We start from the raw sequence: 23,035 nt of genomic DNA, 5'->3' as shown, positions 1-23,035 counted from the left end.
GAATTGCGGTCCGTTATCTGAAATGACTTTACTAACGTGTCCAACTCCACGTAAGAAATTTTTAACAAAGGCGTTGGATACCGACCGTCCAGTGGCTTTACGTAACGGTGTGAAAGAAACAAATTTTGAAGTAAGTTCAACAGCGACTAGAACGTACGAAAATCCATACGATGTTCTGACAAGGGGTCCCAATAGATCAACTGCAGCAAATTCTTTTAATTTAGAAGGAATGATAGGAAACAATGGAGCACGATGTGAGATAGTAGATGGTTTCGCCTTTTGACAAAGTTTACAAATAGACAGGACTCTTCGAATTCTCTTTTCCATATTGTTAAAATAACAAGTCGTTCGAAGAATATGATAACATTTTCGTGGACCAAAATGTGCGTAGCTGAAATGAATGTACCAAATGAGCTTATCAACAAAATCTTCAGGAATGCAAAGTACCCATAGCTTATCATCAACAGTGTAGCGTTTGAACAGTATGTTGTTTCTAACCAAATAATAATACCGAATCTGTGTGTGTGTCTTTTCATGCCATTTGCTTTTGATGTCTTTCCAAATCGGATCTTTATCTTGTTCATGAGCAATGTCCTTTAAAGATGTGGTGATGAAGTTTTCAAAGGCGACTTTCTGAATGTAAAGAATACTGAAGTTTTTTTCGAGGTTGCCTTCTGTGTTACTTTTCTCAAGCCCAGTTGGTGCGCGTGACAGTGCGTCTGCAACAATGTTCTCCTTGCCAGGAATGTAGACTATTGTGAAGCGGAATTCTTGCAGAAACAATGCCCAACGTTTTAACCTGTCATGATTTAATTTTGAAGACATAAGAAATTGTAATGCACGATGATCACTGTATACTTTTACGTGCTTACCAGAAAGAAAGAAACGGAATTTGTTAAATGCCCAAACGATAGCTAAAGCTTCTAATTCAGTAACGGAATAATTATTTCAGATTTTGTTAGCACTCGGCTAGCAAAAGCAATGGTTTTCTGAACAGTAGAGTCATTTTCTATGGCTTCTTGAAATAAATGGACACCAAGTCCGACTTTAGAAGAATCCGTGCTAAGGCAGAAATCTTGTGACAGATCTGGATGAGCTAGTATTGGCGCGTTAAGTAGCGATTCTTTCAAAGAATTGAATTCCAACTGTGCTTGTTCGTCCCAGTTCCAAATAGTATTTTTTCCAGTGAGAGAACATTGTTTTGGTGTAACAAGAATTTGGATATTCAGAAAACGACGGTAAAAATTTACGAGACCCAGAAAACTGCGGACTTGTCTTTTTGTGGATGGAACTGGAATGGCTCTGATTGCTTCTAACTTTTCAGGATCCGGCTGAATGCCTTCAGAAGAAATAATATGTCCCAAAAACCTCACCTTTGACCTGCCGAATTCAGACTTTTCCAAGTTAACTGTAATTCCAGATTCTGCAAAAATATGTAACACGCTGTTGAGGATGCGATTGTGTTGTTCCCATGAGGCTTCTGCTATCAGAATATCGTCTACATATAAGGTGATGTGACGTTTTAAGAACTCAGGTAATATGGAATTTAGCCCGCGAATGAATGCTGCCGCAGAAATGTTCAAACCAAAGGGAAGTTTCCGAAACTGATAACAAACGCCGAAACAAAGGAAAGCTGTGTATTTTCTACATTCTGGATGAAGTTCGATCTGATAAAAGCTGGATCTGAGATCAATGGAAGACAACACTTTTACACCATTAAAATTTTGAAGAAGTTCTTCAAACGTTTGCGGCCAATCTGTTTCAGGAATAAGGATAGTATTGATTTGTCTCGAATCTAAGACAAGTCTGATCGATCCATTTTTCTTCTCAACAACATGTAATGGATTGTTGTATGAGCTTACTGCAGGCTCAATAATGCCCTCGTCAAGCATAGATTGTACTTCTGTTCTAACACGGTCCCTATAATGCGCCGGAATTACGTATGGTCTAACACAAAATTTAGTATGCTCACGAGCACGAAATTGGTATTGAAATCCCCTGATTGTTCCTGTTTTGTGAGTAAAAACTGTGGAATGTGCTTGTAAAATCTCAAAAAGGTCTTGCCTATCATTGTCATTACAATTCTCAATTGTGAGAATTTTATTCTGAATTAACTCATTAGTATCAAATGCGCCGTCGATATCACCCCTGTTAGTACTTGCAGAGTGATTGTTAGTGTCAAGTTCCGTTGAAAATTCCGAACTGTTGTCTAACAGGAGGTAAAGCCGATTAATTTCTTCGTCATGGTTTGAGAGCCAATCTTCAAATTTCAAAGCTACTGACTTACCTTCTTTTTCTAAACTTATTTCAGCATCGTGAAAGCTTAAGATTGCTTTGTATTTATTCAAAAAGTCTACTCCCAGTATAATTTCCGTCGACAATAATGGAACAATAAGAAAGTTCATAGAGAAGCTGTGGCTTTGACAAAAGAATTCTAAATTGGTTTGTTGGCGTACATCTACACTTTTTCCAATGATTGCACCTTGTAATTTAATCTTATGTAACGGAAGTGTGGGGCAATCGTTCGATTTGTTGCACTTGCTAAAAGCTGTTTCACTAATTACTGAAATGGGACTGCCAGAGTCAAGTACTGCCGTAAATTTTACGTCATTTACTGTAATGTGAATCACAGGATATGCAATGTTGTTGTGTTTTACGTCGTGTTCCTGGAGTAAGATGTCCCTAATGTCTTCCATTTTTACGTAATTACTAGCTACGGCAGCTGCGTCGTCAGTTTCATAAGTATGTTTTGTGGCTGCCAGCGGTGTGAGTCATTGCCTATTGTCTCTTTGTTGGCGCGTGTCGTTATTGGGGTTTGGAGGCCTAACTTCTACAAATTCACCGTGACGAGAGGGCCCTGCTCTGTTTGAATCCCGCCAGTTCTGATGCAATTCAGGTCTGTCGTTACGATCACATCGTCTGTCGTCATGTCGGTAGTTCCTGTAGTTTCTTTCTTGTCGGTTAAGTGGTGGAGAATTTCTTCCTGAATCGTAACTGCGCGCTGGACCGTTGCGTCTAAAGTTATTCTGTCTCCCGTAATAATAATTATTTTGGTTCCCATATTGTCTGTTTCTCTGATTGTCTCTGTGATAGTCATTACCGCGGAGAGGTGATCTTTCCCTGTAATTATTACTACTCTGCCAACGGTTGTCATACGGGTGGTGTCTGTTTTGGTCACGATTTGTGTTGTGAGAATAGCCTTGTCGCGTCCAGTTATTATCGAGGAATTGTGACGGATGTGACCTGTAATTGTTGTGTTCCTGTTTCCGCATTCCGCGATTGTCAGTGTCAATTTCCATTTCTTGTAACAGTCCCTGAAAAGCTTCAATGTCGTCTTTGCAACGTCCTGCCAAAATAATGTGTCGTAAATGTTCAGGCAATTTGATTAAGCAAATGCGGATAAGTTCTGAGGGGCTGTATGGGTTTGACAGGTACTGATTCTTGTGCAACATGTCTTCAAAATATTTCATAAGACTGGAAAATTCAGATTGTTCGAAACGTTTCATCATTATGATGCTATGTTTTACTCGGTCTTGTGTGGCTTGAGACCAATATGCTGAGAGGAAGGCATGGTAAAACTCTCCTTCACTGTGGCAATCGTGAATGACCGACCGCATTCTTACAGCTGGTTCATTCTCTAAGTAGCCACACATAAATTCTAATCTGTGCTCTAATGACCAGTTGGGAGGAAAACAATGAGAGAATTGATGGAGCCACGCTTGTGGATGAATGTCGTTGCCAGAATTCTTAAACGTTTTGAATTTACGTGTAGTAATGAACAGCTTATAGTCAAAATCATCGTATCGGCGAGTCGCATGTCGGTCATTGTTACGTCGTGTCGGCGGTTCAATCTCAAAATTCGGTGCACATTGCCAATTTCTTTCATAATTTCCGAAGTGTCCTGAGTTATTATTTTGTGGTTGTTCCGTATTTCTAAGTCCCTCTTCCCGTATTGGAGCGCGAGTGGCCACTGAAATACGTAATTCTTGTATTACCTGAGTCAGCTGATCTTGTACTTCCCGGATTTCTCTTTGGTGTTGCGTATTAATTTGATTCTGATTTTGTTTGAATTTCCTAATTTGTTCGCACTCTTCTGTGTCATTAGAGACTACCGGTTTTGTGTCGTTCAGATTATCGTCTACCTTCGTAGATAAGTTAGTGAACTGATCCGAAAGTTCGGCTACTTTCTCCGATAGTGAACACATTTCCTCAATGTGTTTTTCTGAACCAAGTTTCAGAGTGTCCATTTGTGTTGAAATCGAATCTACTGTGTCCTTTAAGTTTTCCTGAGTTTTTTCCAGTTGCGTAACCGAATCGGTAGATGCAACTGAGTCAAATTTAGCTTGCAAGGTCTCATGATTTTCATGAACAATAGTTTGCAGTTCTTTTATGGCTGCTTCGTGATTCTGTAATGCATTTTCATGCCGCGAAAAAATAGGTTGAAAATGCTCACAAATTTGTGTTTTTACGTCATTACAGACTTTTTGACATTTCGATTCAATGTTATGTAGCTCAGTAGTTAAATCTTCACGTGTTTGTTCAAGAGTTTGTTCCAATGAGTCTAACTTTTGAAGCTTTTGCTGTGTTTGTCTCTGATTTTGTTCCATTGTGTCTAACTTTTTAAGATTTTGTTCCACTCTGTCTAACTTTTTAAGATTTTGTTCCACTGTGTCTAACTTTTGAAGATTTTGTCCCATTTGTCTCTGATTTTGTTCCATATGTTGCATTAATTGCAATAATAATGTATTAGTGTCTGGAATCTGTTTCTCTATGCTTTTTGGCAGTGCATTTTCACCGGCAACATTCACATTTTGACAAGCAGAAAATGTGTCTTGACTCATTTGAAAAAACGGTGAGGACGCAAAACCTGAATCTACAGTATTTGCAAAATTGTGTCCTGTCATTTCGGATTCCTGAGGCGAGCTGTTGCCGAGCGATCGATCGATAATGCTTCCCTGTTCACTACCTGTTTCACTGTCTACGGCATTGTTTGCAGCCCGCTCCATTTCCCTATGCACAGTTGCCAAATTACTACTTTGAACGTCTGTTAATTCATTACACAGTGGTGTTGGCAAGCTACGCTCGTCGTCACTATTATTTCTCAGTTTACTTTGGAGCCTAGTGTTACGTTTTTCACACGCCATTATTGTCACAATATTTCACACGATAACACAGAAAAGCACAATTTGAAGAGCAAAAATAAGAGAACACATTAACATAGCACTGAAAATAATATCTAGTTAATTGCAAACGCAGCTGCGAAATACTTGGTGCAAATCTAAATGCATGCCACAACTGTGTACAACAATGAAAAACTACAACTACAAAGGAAATTCTCTCAACAATTACGCGCTAGCAATAAACAATAGCTACACTAATTACACAAACTACAAGAAAAAAAAATTTGAAGATTCCAGTGAGGTATCCTAGGCTAAGGGTCGACATATGAAACGTCCCCTTAAAACAATTATACACGACTGTCCTTAAACTGATACACAATATTTTTTTAGCGCAACGCAATCTGACTTTCAAAAATCCCTACAAAACATTAACCTATAAGTTTCACAAATCACTTACCTCACAAAAATCTTCGCTACTCAAGCTACTGCAATACAGCGAGCGCCACTACTGCCAACTAAATAAAATATTCAAAGTACTGAAGGCACTAACTACTGATAGGCATAGTTAGCAAATGAAAGATTTTGATAGAGAACAACCAATGTATTTACCTCAATAGTCATAATATATATAGCAGTTCATGACAAATTTCAAAACTCCGCCATCTCTCTCCCCACATCCACCACTGCTGGCGGCTCACCTCCAACTGCGCAACGCTACGCACTGTTCACATCCAGCTGCCGCTGCCCAACACTACAAATGGCAGACAACAATGCAAACTAGACACAGACTGCACACAGCACAGCCAGTGATTTTCACACAGAGCGCTACGTGGCGTTACCAATAAGAAAACCTAAACAGCCTACTTACACCCTGTTCAGAAATACAATTTCTTCGGCTTCAATAAATTGTCGCAGAGTTGCTGTGTAAGGAATTCCTTTATTATTGGAAGTTCTTCATAACTGCCACGTCCCCAGTTTCAGTCGTTCTTTCAGTACTGGAGAGAGGAGCACGTTTCCGCCTCATCACAGAAGGAACGGTGTCTGAAGTGCAAGAGGGCTGCCAAGCGTAACAGCGATAGCGGAAGCTGCAGAGCCGTGCCTCCGGCATTCCGTGCCGTAAATGTTCATTACGGAGACTGCCGATACGGCGAGCCGGTCCGGGCCAGCCTGTGCTCCTATTTCTTCATCGCGACGCGGCTGTCGCTCTGAGCTGCCGCGTGCCCGCCTCTCCTGCCGCCGACAGAAGCGGCCGCCGCGTCATGCAAAACAGAACAGGCGCTGGAGAACGCTTCCAGAGCGGCGCGCATTTCGCCGAGCGACTCTGCGGGCTTTATCACTGAGCCCTCTCCGGCAAACTACGGGCGCGCGCACATCTATATTCTCGCTCCCCGTCTCTCTCTCTCCACCCTCTAGCAAAATGCCCCGGCAATTTTCATCTCAATTGACTGAAAGCAAAGCCGCAATCAAAAGTTGGCCGTGCTGAGTTACCGGTCGCTTGCGTCCCTGCGACGCACATTGCCGCAAATTGCCTCTGCGACCTCTATGACTGCGAGATGCTCAAAATAATAAGTCGACTCAACTGTCGGGACACGTGCGACATTTTCAGTACTCCGGCAAAGTAAATTAGCTCATTTACGACTTACTCCTGCTCTTCCATAGCTCCTCCCGCCCATCTCATCCCTCTTTCTATTGCGACTCCTGATCTTGTTTGAGCTTCCAATTCTTCTTCGTCTACTTCTCCTCTCTCTCTCTCTCTCTCTCTCTCTCTCTCTCTCTCTCTCTCTCCCTCTCTCTATTTCTCGCTCCCTGTACCCCCTTATACTGTGTCTACCGAAGTGGCACATTGTTTAAAGGCTTGTAATTTAAAGGAGCAGGGATCAAATTTCCGTTCTGCCCAGACAATACCCAGAATTTGAGCTAGGGTGTGGGGCATTCACGTTACATCTACAGCTACATTAGTACTACAGAAGCCACCTGACGGAGTGCTGCGGAGAGTAATTCTGGTACCACTAACTGATCCCCCATTCCCTGTTCCACTCTCTAATTTCTCGAATTTTCTCAACCTGGTCATTTCGCGAGATGTACGTGGGAGGAAGGAATACATTGTCTGACTATTCCTGGAAAATGCTCTCTCTAAACTTCAGTAGTAAATCTCTTCGTGATGCACAACGTCTCTCTTTTTTCGCCTGCCAATGGAATTTGTTGAGCATTTCTGTAACGCTCTCGCGTCGACCAAACGATTCCGTGACGAAACATGCCGTTCTTCGCTCGATCTTCTCTGTCTCTCTATCAATCCTACCTGATAAGGATCCCAAATTGATGAACAATAGAGAATCGGTGGAACGCCTGGTCAGCCACTTCTTCCGTGGAAGAGTTACATTTCCTCGAGATTCTTTCTATCAATCTCAGTCTGGCATCTGCTTTTTCTGCTGTCTTATGTGTCATTTCTCTTAAGGTCGCTCTGGGTAGTTACTCCTAGATTTTTTACGGTAGATACTGTTTCCAGCAATTTGTCATCAATAGTGTAGTTGTACAGCAGTGGATTTTTTTTTCCTTGTGCATGCGCAATTCGTTACATTTATTTCAGTTCAGGATCAACTGCTAGAGACTGCACCATTCATAACCCTCCGCAGGGCATTCTAAAAAATCGCTACTGTCTTCTGGCGTTGCTACGTTTCTATAGCCAACCTCATCATCTGCGAACAGCTTCCGGCGCTTGTACATATTGTAAAGAGTAACAGCCCTACACACTCCCTTGGGGTACTCAGGGAATCTGTCGATTTTGTCCAGTAAGAGCGACGTGTTGAGTTCTATCTGCGAGGAAGTCTTGAATCCAGTCGCAGATCTGCTGCTATACTCAGTAAGTCGTACTTGTTTCTCGCTGAATGGCAAGTTAAGGAACACAGCATCAAATGGTTCAAATGGCTCTGAGCTCTATGAGACTTAACATCTGGTGTCATCAGTCCCCTATAACTCAGAACTACGTAAACCTAACTAACCTAAGAACATCACACAGATCCATGCCCGAGGCAGGATTCGAACCTGCGACCGTAGCGGTCGCGCGGTTCCAGACTGAAGCGCCTAGAACCGCTCGGCCACACTGGCCGGGAACACGGCATCAAACAGAGATCTCATGTAACAAGTGGACGGGCGGAGGAAACGAAGAACTATTTCCTACAAATTGTAACTGGGTCCGCAGCTCGTGGTCGTGCGGAAAGCGTTCTCGCTTCCCGCGCCCGGGTTCCCGGGTTCGATTCCCGGCGGGGTCAGGGATTTTCTCTGCCTCGTGATGACTGGATGTTGTGTGCCGTCTTTAGGTTAGTTAGGTTTAAGAAGTTCTAAGTTCTAGGGGACTGATGACCATAGCTGTTTAGTCCCTTAGTGCTCAGAGCCGTTTGAACCATTTTTTGTAACTGGAAACTATTGGATAGCATACTAATGCTACCACTTCATAATACGTAACCTACTATATAAATAGGGAGAATGGGGTTTTAGTGAGATTTGTACATACTGCTTTGCTGTCAGGTAGTTAACAATCAGATATTCGTACATGCGAATACTTGCTGTATTCACAAGTTTAGTGTCTTTCGACATTGACTGATAACACTGTAAGAAAATGGTATACTCAATGTGCAAAGCTACTGGTAGCTTTTAGAACTCAGAGCCGTCTCGCATTTTTAGTACCAAGGAGTAATAGTTTTGAGATTTCACGACAAATGGCTGTGCTCCACCGCCACGTCACCCGTCGCGTGAGTCAGTTGAGTAAGTGACCGTTGACTACTCAGTGTAGCGGCAGCCGCCGAGCCGAGAGGACGCGCAGCAGATCAGCAGCAGCAGCACTTGTCTGATAAACTGTCAATAGATTTAGTGTGTTTTTTTTTCACGTGCTTCTGCAAAGAAGTAAACTATACGAGTGTATTTTACTATGTAGCCTAGTGGTTAGAAAATTAATCGTAGTTTTTGTTTTTACGTAAATCTTGTAAATATCCTTGTGTAGGGCGGCTTTCTAGTGTAAATTTTCCCGTCACGAGGAACTCCGTCATATCACTAAGTTTTAATTTTGTGCTAGTAGACAGCACACAGTTTAGATCAGCGCAATCTAGTTTGAATATTTATCCCGTGTAGTAACTTTTCGGCAAACAGAATTTCTAATAACAGGTATCTGCAAATACATCAACTTCAGTAGAGAAATTTATTTCTGTTTAATAACTTACGCTCTCAGAGTACAGTGAGAAGTCTGCACAAAAACTTTTAGTGTTACTTTCTTCTCCTTTGGTATATTTTCAAATTCAGTGGCGCCGTTTGAGACCATATATCTATTTTATACACAGTGTGATATGACTATGGACTGTGCTTGCTGTGAGCGGACACAAGGAGAGTTGTCTGCTGTCCGTAAACAGCTAGAAGCTACGTTGGCTACCATCGACAAGCTTCTAGTTAATGCTCAAAAGTTGCGGTGGCGTCGGGGTGCTAGTGACGAGATCTGCGACACCTTTGGTGCCACTGGAATCCGCTGGTGACCCGGACATCGCTGCGGCTCCTGATACGCAACATCTGAGCGATCCGTCCTCACTCCAGAGTGGGTGGCAGAGAGTGGTGGGTTCGCGTGTCACTGGGCAGAAGGCGAAAGAGGGAGCAGGCCGTGAGGCTGGCTCCCAAAGTCTTAGCAACAGTACGAGGTGCTACACAGTGTTGACGATATCTCTGAGCCAGCGCGGGATGCTTCTCCTGTTGGGCCAGTGATCGATTTTCCTGCCCAATCCGGACAAGTACAGGTTGGGTATGCTTGTCATTGGGAGCCCCAATGTTAGGTGGGCGATGGAGCCCCTCAGGGAGATAGCAGGCAAGGCGGGAAAGAATTCCAGTGTGCATTCGGTATGTCTACCGGCTGGTCTCATCCGTGATATGGAGGAGGCCCTGCGGGTGGCTATCAAGCGCACTGGGTGCAACCGGCTGTATCTAGTGGCACAGGTCGGCACTAATGACTCCTGCCGCATGGGTTCTGAGGCCATCCTCGGCTCCTTTCGGCAGCTGGCTGATTTGGTGAAGGCAAATATCAACGCTTGCAGGGTGCAGGCTAAGTTGTCTATTTGTGGCATCGTACCTGATTTGGTGAAGGCAAATATCAACGCTTGCAGGGTGCAGGCTAAGCTGTCTATTTGTGGCATCGTACCTAGGGCTGCTCGCGGTCCTCTGTTTTGGAGCAGAATAGAAGGTCTAAACCAGAGGCTCAGACAACTCCGCGACGGTATCGGATACGAATTTCTCGACCTCCGTTATCGGGTGCAGAATTGTAGCGTTCCCCTTAAATAGGTCAGGCGTGCACTACACGCAGGAAGCGGCTACTAGGGTAGCGGACTACGTGTGGCGTGCACATGGGCTTTTTTAGGTTAGTGAACCCCTCGCTTGCGATCAAAGACGATTTGCCAGTTAAATTAGCCACAACGAACTCAGAGAATCTTGGTCCTCGCAGATCAGAGATAGAAAATATTAACATGATTTTAGTAAATTGCAGGAGCATCCAAGGAAAGGTCCCAGAATTAGACCGCTTACTGAAGATTACAATGCACAGATAGTATTGGGAACAGAAAGCTGGTTGAAACCAGATGTCAGTGGCAACGAAATCCTAAGTTCAGATTGGAATGTTTACCGTAAGGTTAGGTTAGTCGCCAATGGTGACGGCGTGTTTATTGCTGTGAAATTGAGTATCAAAGAACGGTCAATAATGGTGATCGGATGCTTTTATAGACCACCGGGGTCAGGATTTGTAGTTGTAGAGCGCTTCAGACAGAACTTGCAGAATATTAGCAATTTTCCTCATCATGTTGTTGTAACAGGTGCGTTGGAACCGGAAGCGCAATTAGAGAAACCAGTGCCTGTATGTTAGAAGTACTGACCCTGGATGTTGTTGAGACACTTCTCCAACTGTGACATCAGGCGATGAATGGCTGCCTCATAAAATTCCAGGGGCTGCGATGTTAACCAGTTCCGCATGTCGAGCTGGACGTTGTCATCTGAGGCGAATCTTTTGCCTCTCAGAACCTTTTTAAGGAGACCAAAAATTGCATAATCGCAGGGCGAGAGATCCGGACGGTATGGGCGGTGACCAAGAACCTCCGATTTGAATTTTTGCAATAGTGCCGCGGTTGCGTTGGTCGTATGAGGCTTTGCATTGTCTTAGAGCAGAATGACCCCAACGAGTGAGATTGCCTGGTCGCTTTGTTTTGATCGCTTGGCGAAGGGTGGTCAACGTTTCGAATAACGCTGGGCATTCACTTTTCTCCCGTGCTGCACGAAGTGAATCAGAGGGGGCCCATCTTGGACAAAGAAGAACGTCAGCATAATCTTGCCTGCACTCGTGTGAATGACCTTGGCTTTTTTTTTAGTGGCGGTGATCCCGGATGCTTCCAATGGACACTTTGTAGTTTTGATTCTGGTTCGAAGTGATGACACCATGACTCATCTCCACCCACCACTCGTGCCAGGAACGCTCCCTTCGCGAGCATAGTGCTGCAGGTGAGCAAGACAGTGGGGCATTCGACATACTTCCTGGTGTGACTGAAGACTGTGGGGTACCTATTGGGCGCACACTTCGCGCATGTGCAGTCGTTCCTTCATGATGGCGTGAACACTTCCGACGATCAATCCGACCACGGCGGCTTTGGCTTTCACTTTCACTGTCACTCGGCAGTCCTGGGTAATGAGTGCGTCCACCAGCTGGACGATGTCATCGGTAATGCAGTGTGGTGCTCCAGACTGTGCATCATCCGCTAACGACACCCGTCCTCCCTTAAGCGCTTGTGCCACGCCTTGACCCTTGCAAGGGACATGCAGTGTTCGCCGTACACTTGCGACATTCGTCGATGAATGTTTGTTGCCCTATCCTTCCGCTGTCAGAAAACGAACAACACCTCTTTGCTCGTCTTTTGACGCCTCCGTGTCACTTTTAGCAATGCGAATGGCAGCGTTGTACGATTTATGCATGCTGCTGCTAGCTCTGTATAGTCCGTGATGTGCATGCGTGCCCTCTAGCGACGGCTGTGAACTTCATCGCTCTGGTCGGAACTACACCTCGTTAAACATGCCACGATATTGCTCTCCTGTCACCGGTTTGCGCATTCCAGACTCCGGCTCGTTTCTTTTGGAACGCCCCTTATAATAGGGGGCGACTTCAGCTTGCCAGGTATAGATTGGAAGTGTTATGCTATCAAAACTGGTGCCAGAGACAGGGAATCGTATGGCATTTTTCTTGATGTCTTGTCCGAAAATTACCTTGAGCAGATAGAGAAGCAAGCCATGAGGGTAGTGTCTTAGACCTCCTAGCAAGAAACAAATCTGAACTTATCAAATCAATTAACGTAGAAGAAGGTATCAGTGATTATAAGGCTGTGACAGCATCTTTGACGACGGGTCCTACAAGGAATGTTAAGAAAAATAGGAAGATATATTTGCTCACCGACGCTGGCAGGATACAAATTTCAGAACTTCTCAGCAATCAGTATCAAATATTCGGTGGTGAGGACGAAGATGTGGAGAAGAAACGGAAAAATTCAAATGCATCGTTCAATATGCCCTAGACAAGTACGTTCCGAGTAAAGTTTTAAGAGACGGGAAAAATCCACCACGATTTAATAGCCGTGTTAGAAAAGCGCCACGTAAACGAAGAGAACTTCATCTCAAATTCTAGGCCGCGCGGAGTGGCCACGCCGTTTGAGGCGCCATGTCACGGATTGCGCGGCCTCTCCCGTCGAAGGTTCGAGTCCTCCCTCGGGGATGGGTGTGTGTGTTGATCGTAGCGGAAGGTAGTTTAAGTAGAGTGTAAGTCTAGGGACAGATGACTTCAGCAGTTTGGTCACTCAAGAATACACACACATTTGAACATTTTTTCAGATTCGAGAGAAATAAAAACCTTGCTGACAAACAAAAGCTGAAGGAAGCGAAAATGAGCGTAAGGAGAGCAATGAGAGAAGCGTTCAATTATTTTGAAACTAAGACGTTGTCAACCGACCTGAGTAAAAAACCTAAGAGATTTTGGTCGTATGTAAAATCAGTAAGTGGGTCAAAATCATCTATTCATTCTCTCAGCGACCACACCGGCACCGAAACGGAAGAAAACAGAGAGAGGCCGAAATTCTGAATTCGGTCTTCCGAAGTTGTTTCATCGCGGAAGATCGAAGCACGGTCCCTCCTTTCAATCGTCGTACGAACGTCGAAATGGCTGATATTGAGATAACCGATCGCGGAATTGAAAATCAGCTACAATCTCTTAGCAGCGGAAAGGCGTCAGGACCAGATGACATAAGATTCTATAAAGATTACGCGAAAGAACTTGCTCTCACTCTAGCAGTAATTTATCGTAGATCGCTTGAGCAATGAAAGGTACCTAACGACTGGAAAAAGCGCAGCCGTAAGACAGATCTACACAATTATAGCCCTATATCGTTGACGTAAACCTATTGTAGAATCATGGAACATATTTTATGCTCAAGATTTATAACGTTTTTGGAAAATGAACGTCTCCTCTATAAAAATCAACTGGATTCCGCCAACAAATATTCTGCGAAACTCAACTCGCTCAGTTCCTCCATGAGATCCACAGCTTGATGCCGTGTTCCTTGGTTTCAGTTAGGCACTTGACACCGTCTCGCATTGCCGTTTAAGGAAAAAAATACAAGCTAACGGAGTATCGGGGCACACCTGCAACTGGATTCAAGACTTTCTTGCAGATATAACCCAACAAGTCGCTCTTAACGGAACTAAGTCCACGGATGTAAAGGTAATATCCGGAGTACCACAGGGAAGTGTGATACGACCGTTGCCGATTACAATATATACGTTAAGGGATCAAAAGTATCCGGACATCCCCAAAAACATACGTTTGCATATTGGGCGCATTGTGCTGTCACCTACTGCCAGGTACTCCATATCAGCGACCTCAGTAGCAATTAGACGTCGTGAGAGAGAGCAGAATGGGGCGCTCCGCAGAACTCACGGACTTGGGAGGTGGTCAGGTGATTGGGTGTCACTTGTGTCATACGTCTGTAAACGAGATTTCCGCACTTCTAAACATCCCCAAGTCCACTGTTTCCGATATGATAGTGAAGTGTAAACGTGAAGGAACACGTACAGCACCAAAGTGTACAGGCTGACCACGTCTGTTGACTGACAGAGACCGTCGGCAGTTGAAGACGGTCGTAATGTGCAAAAGGCAGACATCTATCCAGACCACCACACTGGAATTCCAAACTGCATCAGGATCCACTGCAAGTACTATCACAGTTAGGTGGGAGGTAATAAAACTTTGATTTCATGGTCGAGTGGCTGCTCTTAAGGCACACATCACGCCGGTAAATGACAAACGACGCCTCGCTTGGTGTAAGGAGCGTAAACATTGGTCGACTGAACAGTGCAAAAACGTTGTGTGGATTTACGAACCACAGTACACACTGCGGCGATCCGGTGGCAGGGTGTGGGTATGGCGAATGTCCGGTGAACGTCATCTGCCAGCGTGTGTAGTGCCAACAGTAAAATTCGGAGGCGGTGGTGTTATGGTGTGGTCGTGTTTTTCATGGAGGTGGCTTGCACCCCTTATTGTTTTTCGTGGCACTACCACTATCCTTCAGGATAACGATATCGCTCGGCTAGAGAATGTTCTGCAGTCTTGGACTGTGCGGCTGGTCCCGGTGGAGGTTCGAGTCCTCCCTCGGGCATGGGTGTGTGTGTTTGTCCCTAGGATAATTTAGATTAAGTAGTGTGTAAGCTTAGTGACTGATGACTTTAGCAGTTAAGTCCCATAAGATTTTACACACATTTGAACATTTTTTCAGAGGATGTTCTCCAGACATGAACTCTGTCGAACATGCCTGGGATAGATTGAAAAGGGCTGTTTATGGATGACGTGACTCACCAACCACTCTGAGGGATCTACGCCGAATCGCCGTTGAGGAGTGGGACAATCTGGACAAACAGTGCCTTGATGAACTTGTGGACAGTATGCCACAACGAATACAGGCATGCATGAATGCAAGAGGACGTGCTACTTGTTATTAGAGGAACTGGTGTGTACAGCAATCTGGTCCACCACGCCTGAAGGCCTCATTGTGTAGTGGTACAACATGCAATGTGTGGTTTTTATGAGCAATAAAATGGGCGGAAATGATGTTTATGTTGATCTTCATTTCAATTTTCTGTACAGATTCCGAAAATCTTGGAACCGAGGTGATGGAAAACTTTTTTTGATCTGCGTATATTTCGAGGGATGCAGCACTGGGCATGTCAGACTATCCATCTGTCTCAGAATGAATAAAGCATGTTTTCTAAAGCTAGGAGCTGCACTCAATTTTCCATACACATGCCAGCAAACACAGGATTTTTGTCTCAGATCTTCCTTTCCTCCCCGCATAGATGTGATATTTTCCTCAAACAGCTGCACCAAGCCTGTATGAAGAAAAAAAGAAGGCAAGTTATAACTTGCTGGTATGGCACTCTGAGTTCCTATTGGTGTGATTCCTGCACCATGAAACGCTCAGCCAGTAATGATGCCAGCGGTAGTGGTGGTGGGAAACGGCCAAAGTTGGGCCAGTTACCATGTATGTGTTTATAAAAAAAATTATGAGTCCAAATTACGACAGTTATAAAATTTCGTAACAAAGTGTTCAACATTTTCTGAGACTATGATACATTTTCGTAACAAGTGGTTATAAAAGTTCTTTTTTCTTACTGTACAGCGTTTATTCCCGAAATTTTGATGGAATTAGAACGCCAGCTAGAAGCTGAAAGTGTTCAGCAAGTGGAAAAGGTTGTGCTACCATCATGTAAGTACATCTCAAAATTCTGTTTGTGATAGTTATAAGTTCAAAATGCGTCTCTTAAACTGTTCAAATTGTAACAAGTGCTTATAACATTTCTACTGTTGTTCTAGCATTGGAGCTGCAACAGCTGGAAACTGAAAGTCCCCATCAAGTGGAGGAGCTTGTGCTGCCATCCTATAAGTACATCTCCAAATTCTGTGTGGTAGTTTACACGTTCAAAAAACATCTCTTGATGTGTTCAGGTCGTAACAAGTGTTTATAAAACTTCAGACCTCGCTGTTGCAGCGTTAGAGCAGCAGCTGACAGACATTGAACTACTGCTGCTGGAGTCTGAAATGCAGCAAGAAAGTAAGTACGGTTGTAATATATTGCCATTATACATTTTTCATCATGTACAGTTATGTGAGGTATATATTATTCATTGTTGTAGATGTTGCTACTGCTCAAGAGGAAAATGAGTTTCTGGTAGGGGTATGCGTCGAGAATGATGACCAGGAGTCATCACTTCCATCTGGTATGAACTTTTTACGAATTCATTTAATTTTTCCGTAGTTATAATCAGTATCTCAATGTAATCAAATTCGGTACAAATTTTCTGTCTGTGAGATGGATCGATGCCTCCACAACAAGAACAATTCTGGCGAGGGTGAAATTCTTGAGTGGGTGCTGAAAGACAGCGCGACCTCTCCCTTCTGGAGCAGGAGATGGAGATATTTGACTGTGTGGAAGAACCACCAGAAAGATCCACTGAACTGCTCAATCCTGGGATCACAATGTAAAAAGTGATTATAATGTAACTGTCTTTGTTGAAGCATATAATTATTATTCAGAAGTGGTGATTTACTTAATTGATATTGTTTGTTTACAGCACATATTTTCTAAAAATCTTGAGCATTGTGCTTAATTTTTCCGTTATTACAGAGGTGACACAAACACCACCACAACAGGAGCTTGCTATGACACGTTCACCTAGAGCGGTGTTTGTGGGGGCGGGTGTCTAACACACACCCGAGCGGCATGCACAGCTGTGCAAAGCGCTGCTCGTTGCTGCTGGGTAGAAAACCTTACACTACATCTATGGTGATAATGGAGTTGTATCTCGGAGTACATCTATCGCCGAGTGGTATTGTGAAACAAACTTGGGTGCTATACTGGCCCGGTTTCTCGAGATGGATGTAAAAGGGTCAGCTTAAGCGCTCAACCAAATACCACACCTCGACATCCATATTCATGTCTATGATCCGTCAAATAAAGGGACCAGTTATATCAAACTCACTGAGCATGTTACGAAGAAGCAGGCTTGCATTAACGTTGAAAATGAAAAAGATAACGTTTGTTTTGCATGGTCAATCCTGACTTGTGAAAGAGAAATTAAATAGCATACAGAGCGCATATCTCGATACGGAATAGGTCTTAACATACGTGGATGTTATGACTTTGACAGTATCGAGTTCCCCGTAAAGATTCAAGAATGAATGGTTCGAATGGCTCTGAGCACTATGGGACTTAACATCTATGGTCATCAGTCCCCTAGAACTTAGAACTACTTAAACCTAACTAACCTAAGGATAGCACACAACATCCAGCCATCACGAGGCAGAGAAAATCCCTGACCCCGCCGGGAATCGAACCCGGGAACCCGGGCGTGGGAAGCGAGAACGCTACCGCACGACCACGAGATGCGGGCAAAGATTCAAGACATACCAAAATTTGAGGCACAAAATCCCAGAATATCGGTTCACGTTTGTGGGCTGAAGAAGAAGCAGAAAAGCAAGACAGGTGAGCAGGACAAGCATACTATAGATGGACCACTCCATTTTTCGAAATATGCAAGTAAACGTGATTTTCATGTAAAAATGCTGCCCTTCTCTCAAGGTGATAATCAGCATTACGTATGGACGAAAGGCATGTCCCGCCTCCTTTCCAGCCAATTTTCGGAACATAAAGATAAGAAACACATTTGTTTCAGATGTGTAATAACTTCTCAGAAAAAAGGATTTAAAAATACATCTGACGGACTGTGAATCCAAGGAATCTGTACGTGTTGTTATGCCTACAGAAGAAAACAAGTTCATTAAATTCAAGAACATTCACCACCAGGAGCGATGTCCGTTTGTTGTATACGCAAACTACGAATGTCTCTTTGCCCCTATCACCCGCTGTGAAGGGAATCCCTTAATGAAGGGAAACCCTTAGCCTCACATACCACCTTCATGTAAAAACACGTTCCGTATGCAGTGGCGTATCAAATTGCATGTTCATATCATTCAAGCCTTAACCGCTATGAATCATATGTCAGGGAAAATCCTGTGGTTTGGTTGCTCACTGAGCTTGAGAAACTCTCATTGGATGTTGATAAGCTTTACAGCACCAACATCCCCATGACCGAATCGGAGGAGGATAAAAAATTATACAATGATGCAGTTAACTATCATATTTGTGGGCTGCGTCAGATGCAAAAGCTGAAACTCAGAGTAGAGATCATTGTCTTCTTATGGGGAAATTCCGCGGTGCAGCTCACAGAGTGTGCAATTTGAAGTACCAGTTACCACGATATATATTCATTTTCTTCCGTAAAATAAGTGGGTATGACGCTCACTTTCTAGTTGAGCAATTGGTTAATTTCGGTTGGGAGAAAAATCCGGTCAGTGTCCTGTCTGAGAGTGTTTAGATTTCATTCTCTAAACGAATGGTGTCAAGAATTACGCTCCGCTTTCTTGACATACTACATTTTATGCAGGCGCCACTCCAGAAACTCGTTGAAACTCTACCTCAGGAGGATATGCATATCACTAGATCTGCTTACCCCAATGAGGAAAAGTTTCAGCTTGTGACTAGGAATATCTGGATAGAAAGGCGAAACACGGCGAGACCAGACTACCCGACATATCTGCATTTACCAGTACACTCACAGGCGATGCCATAACTAGTACAGATTACGAGCAAGCCGTGAATGTCTGGCAGGAACTCAACATTCCAAATTTGGGTGAATACGCAAAACTATACATGGACACCAACGTGTGCTTGCTTACAGATGTTTATGAAAAGTTCTGGAGTGTATATAGGGCCACATACTCTCTGGGCCTTGACTTTTATTACACGGCACCTGGGCTGTCCTGGGACGCAATGCTCAAGAAAATGAGGCGCCGTATCGAACTTTTAACTGGTGCCGATATGCTTCTTTCTTTTGAGCACGGGATCCGCAGACACGCCGAGGCAAATAATCCACATGTTGGTGTGGGGTTTAACGCATCCCTCAATTCAAGTTATATTCTATATTTGGATGTGAATAACTTATACAGGCATGCCAAGATGCAGCCACTGCCGGTTGGTGGGTTTCAATGGGTGCCCAAAAATGAATTGGAGGGATTAGGTGAAAAAATATTGAGTCTGGTGGCTGATTCTGATGTAGGGTATGTGGTGGAGGCAGACCTCGTATACCCTGTTAGTCTGCATGAAATGACAAGCGACTTTTATGTCCAGGGCAACAAGTTCCGCGAGGAAGCTCTATCCCTAAACTTATGACCACTGTTGGACACAAGCAGAGGTATGTAATTCGTTATCGTATTTCCAGCAGTGTCTCAGCTTAGGGATGGAGCTAGAAAGAATCACCTGGGCTACTTCCTTCAGTCAGTCCCCCTGGTTCAAGGCATATATTGAATTAAATACCGAAAAGAGAGCGGTCGCGACTAGTGATTTCGAAAAAGACTTTTACAAATTAATGAATGATTCCATTTTCGTTAAAACCGTGCAGAATGTAAGAACTGAACGCGATATTTTGATTAGGGCCAAATGGAATGGGCGTTCAGGCGTAAGAAACTTTAACACCAGACCAAATTTTAAGCGTGTCACTAATTTCAATGAGAACTTTGTTGCTGTGAAGATGTCGAAGCCTTCAGTTGAGTTAACGAAACGATTCTATTTGGGTATGTGTATACTGGTCATCTCCAAACTCCACATGTACCGCTTCCACTATGAGTTTGCTAAAACTCATTTCGTGGAATCAAAGTTACTTTATATTGATACATCTACTGGGTGAAGAACTGTGATCCATATGACGTAATTAGGTGTCAGGGTAATGAATTCAACACATCAGGATACGCAGGCTATAATCCTTACAGTAGTGTTCTTCAGAACAAGAAAGTTATCGGCCTAATGAAAGGTGAGGCGGATGGATTGCTGATTGTGGAGTTTATGGGTCTAAGATCCAAAATGTATGCACATCACGCAATAGATGGAGCCACCCAGAGGTGGGCTAAGGGTGTTCGACATGCAGCACTGCGTGTCCTCAAGGTCGAAGACTGCTTGCAGTGCCTGTACGGTGGATTTCACAGTGCTCCACAACAACCTCCGCATTTGGTACAGCAAACTAGTATTCAATCGCGAGGTCATGAGGTGTACACTGTGCTGCAATCTAAAATCAGATTGTTACCTCATGACGATAAAAGAGCCATTTGTGATGACAGGATCGAAACCCTCCCGTGCTCACACTATTTACTTGAAGCACGAGAGGGGGTGGGGGACTCCGACAGTGTGAATGAGAGAATGAGTGAGTGACTGGCTGAGTGAGAGCTTGTACCTAATAATATGGCTCTTTTATCATAGTTTAAATATTGTACATGTCATGTATGTACGTATGATGTAAGTATGTATAAGCAGTATGTTCTGGGGAAAAAATTATAAAAATATTTTAAAAAATTAAAAATTGAAAGAAAATCATCAAAAAGTTAAAAATTGTAAATGAAGAAAAAATAGTGTACCTTATTTCTCGCTTTTGCACTTCATCAGCGTGTGTGATTGTATGAGTGCATGTGTAAATATAAGAGGTGTTCAAAAAGAAACGAGCCAGAGCCTGGAATGCGCAAACCGGTGACAGGAGGGTAATATCGTGGCATGTGTAACGAGGTATGGTTCTGACCTGAGTGTGGAAGTTCACAGCCCATCACTAGAGGGCAAGCGTGCACGCCACGTGACTATACAGAGCTAGCAGCAGCATGCATCAATCGTCCAAAGCTGCCAGTCGCATTCCAAACAGTGACATGGAGGGGTCAAAAGAAGAACAAAGAGGTGTTGTTCGTTTTCCGGCAGCGGAAGAGACATGTTGGGAATGTGGGTCTCATGGGGAGCGTGCAAGGGATAAGTTCCTGCATGCGCACTATCCTTGTGCCCTCGGTGGCTCAGATGGATAGAGCGTCTGCCATGTAAGCAGGAGATACCGGATTCGAGTCCCGGTCGGGGCACACATTTTCAACACCTCCCCAATGAAGTATATCATCGCCTGTTTGCAGCTAGGGTGTCCATCTAATCATCATTTCATTCTAACGAAAGCTGCGTGCTCATCAACGGTAACTGTTCTTTCGGGAACAGATACTACCTTCATATACAGTTAAAATATGGCTTCCCGGCCATCGACCATCTGGTGCGAACGCACACGCTATGCCCAAGCTCTTACGGGACTTGGTAGATTAATCTGCCACGAGTAATGAGTATGATGGGCAAACGTTTATTAGGCGCACTACGAATGTAGTGTTGTGGACGTGTTGGAAATGTGGGTCTCACGGGGAGCGTGCAAGGGATAAGTCCCTGTAGGCGCACTATCCCTTGTGACACGTCGCAGTTCTTCGGAGAGTTTTTCTGACGTGTGCCTTTCGTCGTATTTAAAGCATTCTAGGAGGGAAGGCGCCAGCTCCAGGTCTTTAACGTAGTGCGCTGTCACCGACAAATAACTCTCATTTGTGGTTGAGGTCCACCCATCCATTGTCAGCACAACCACTTCCGCAGAATTAAGTCTGACTCTCACAATTTCTTTCATCATAGCGTACTGTCGTTGTAGTAGTGTATTGGAAATGGTCTTCCGAGCTGGCATTCTGTAAGCACCATTCAGTTTGCCTACAAAACTTTGGAAATATTTGCTTTCCACTATGTTGAAGGGCAAATAATCCTTTTACAACAGTCTCCAGAAGTGCGAAATCTATCTCCTGATTTCTTTTGTTCGAAAGAGGTTTCGGAAAATACATAGGTAATGTTCCGTGATATTGATGTCTGCTGTCTGATACTGTTATTTTCTGGCAACGACTGCTGTTCGCTTGGCAACGCTGCTGATGTTGGTTGCGGATTGTCCGGGTTATTTGTCCAAGAAATATCGGAAGATGCAGGAGCAGGGGGCGCTAAGTGCCTGACTGACAATGACACTGTTGATGCAGCGCTCGAACATGACGCACTAAATTAAGTGTATTTCATCCTGTATATGAAATACACTTAGAACAACAGTTGCACTTTGCTTTCCCATCACCTAAATCGGCGAAGAAACCCCAAATTTTACTAGTTTTACGCGATCGCTAGTTGCTAGCATTGTATAAGCGTGAATAGACACAAAAACTGCTTTCCAAATAAAATAAAGAGGGATTGTACCTGAATTCGTACCAATGACTAAAGGTGACAGTTAATTTTTTGAAGTTTGGGGGGTTATTATTCTCAACAAAAATAAAATCTACAGGAAAACTTCTGAATAATTACTTAACGTAGGTATATAGACATTGTGACAGTGGTAAACATATTCATTCTATTTTGGATTAAATTTTAAAAGGAACATAAAACTGGACTTCTTTTCATTGGTAGCCCTAGTTTTCAGCCCATGAATACAACAAATAAGGTTTCACTTGGCAGATAAATACATTTTTGGGCGCTTCATGAGAAATTGTCGAGCAAGATTAAATGTAATACCTTCTTTATATGTAACAGGCTTCTCTGTTTATCTTTCCTTTGTCCCCTTCGACCATGCTCTATTTAAGTTAAGTCAGACGCTGTAAGAGCGTAAAACGTTGTGTGCACATTACTGCATAGTTCGGCCATCTGTTGGTAAAATTATGAAGTATTGCGATGCTTTATTGTACGAGCGAGGCGAAGCGAGCGTAGCCGCGGCTGAGCTTCGAGCTGGGCAACTTCGCCAGCCTTCCGCACTTCATGAATGAACTGCTTCATTTGAGTGCTTCATGGCAAAGAGTGAAATGAATGAAGGAACGAGTTCGACCCATCTTTATCTGCTAAAATTCGACCTGCGGTGCGACGATCTTTATTTGCTGCGTAAGCGATGTCGTGTTCCAT

The sequence above is a fragment of the Schistocerca americana genome, chromosome 4, assembly GCF_021461395.2.
Source record: "Schistocerca americana isolate TAMUIC-IGC-003095 chromosome 4, iqSchAmer2.1, whole genome shotgun sequence".
Classification (NCBI taxonomy): domain Eukaryota; kingdom Metazoa; phylum Arthropoda; class Insecta; order Orthoptera; family Acrididae; genus Schistocerca; species Schistocerca americana.
Note: the sequence above shows the minus strand (reverse complement) of the source record.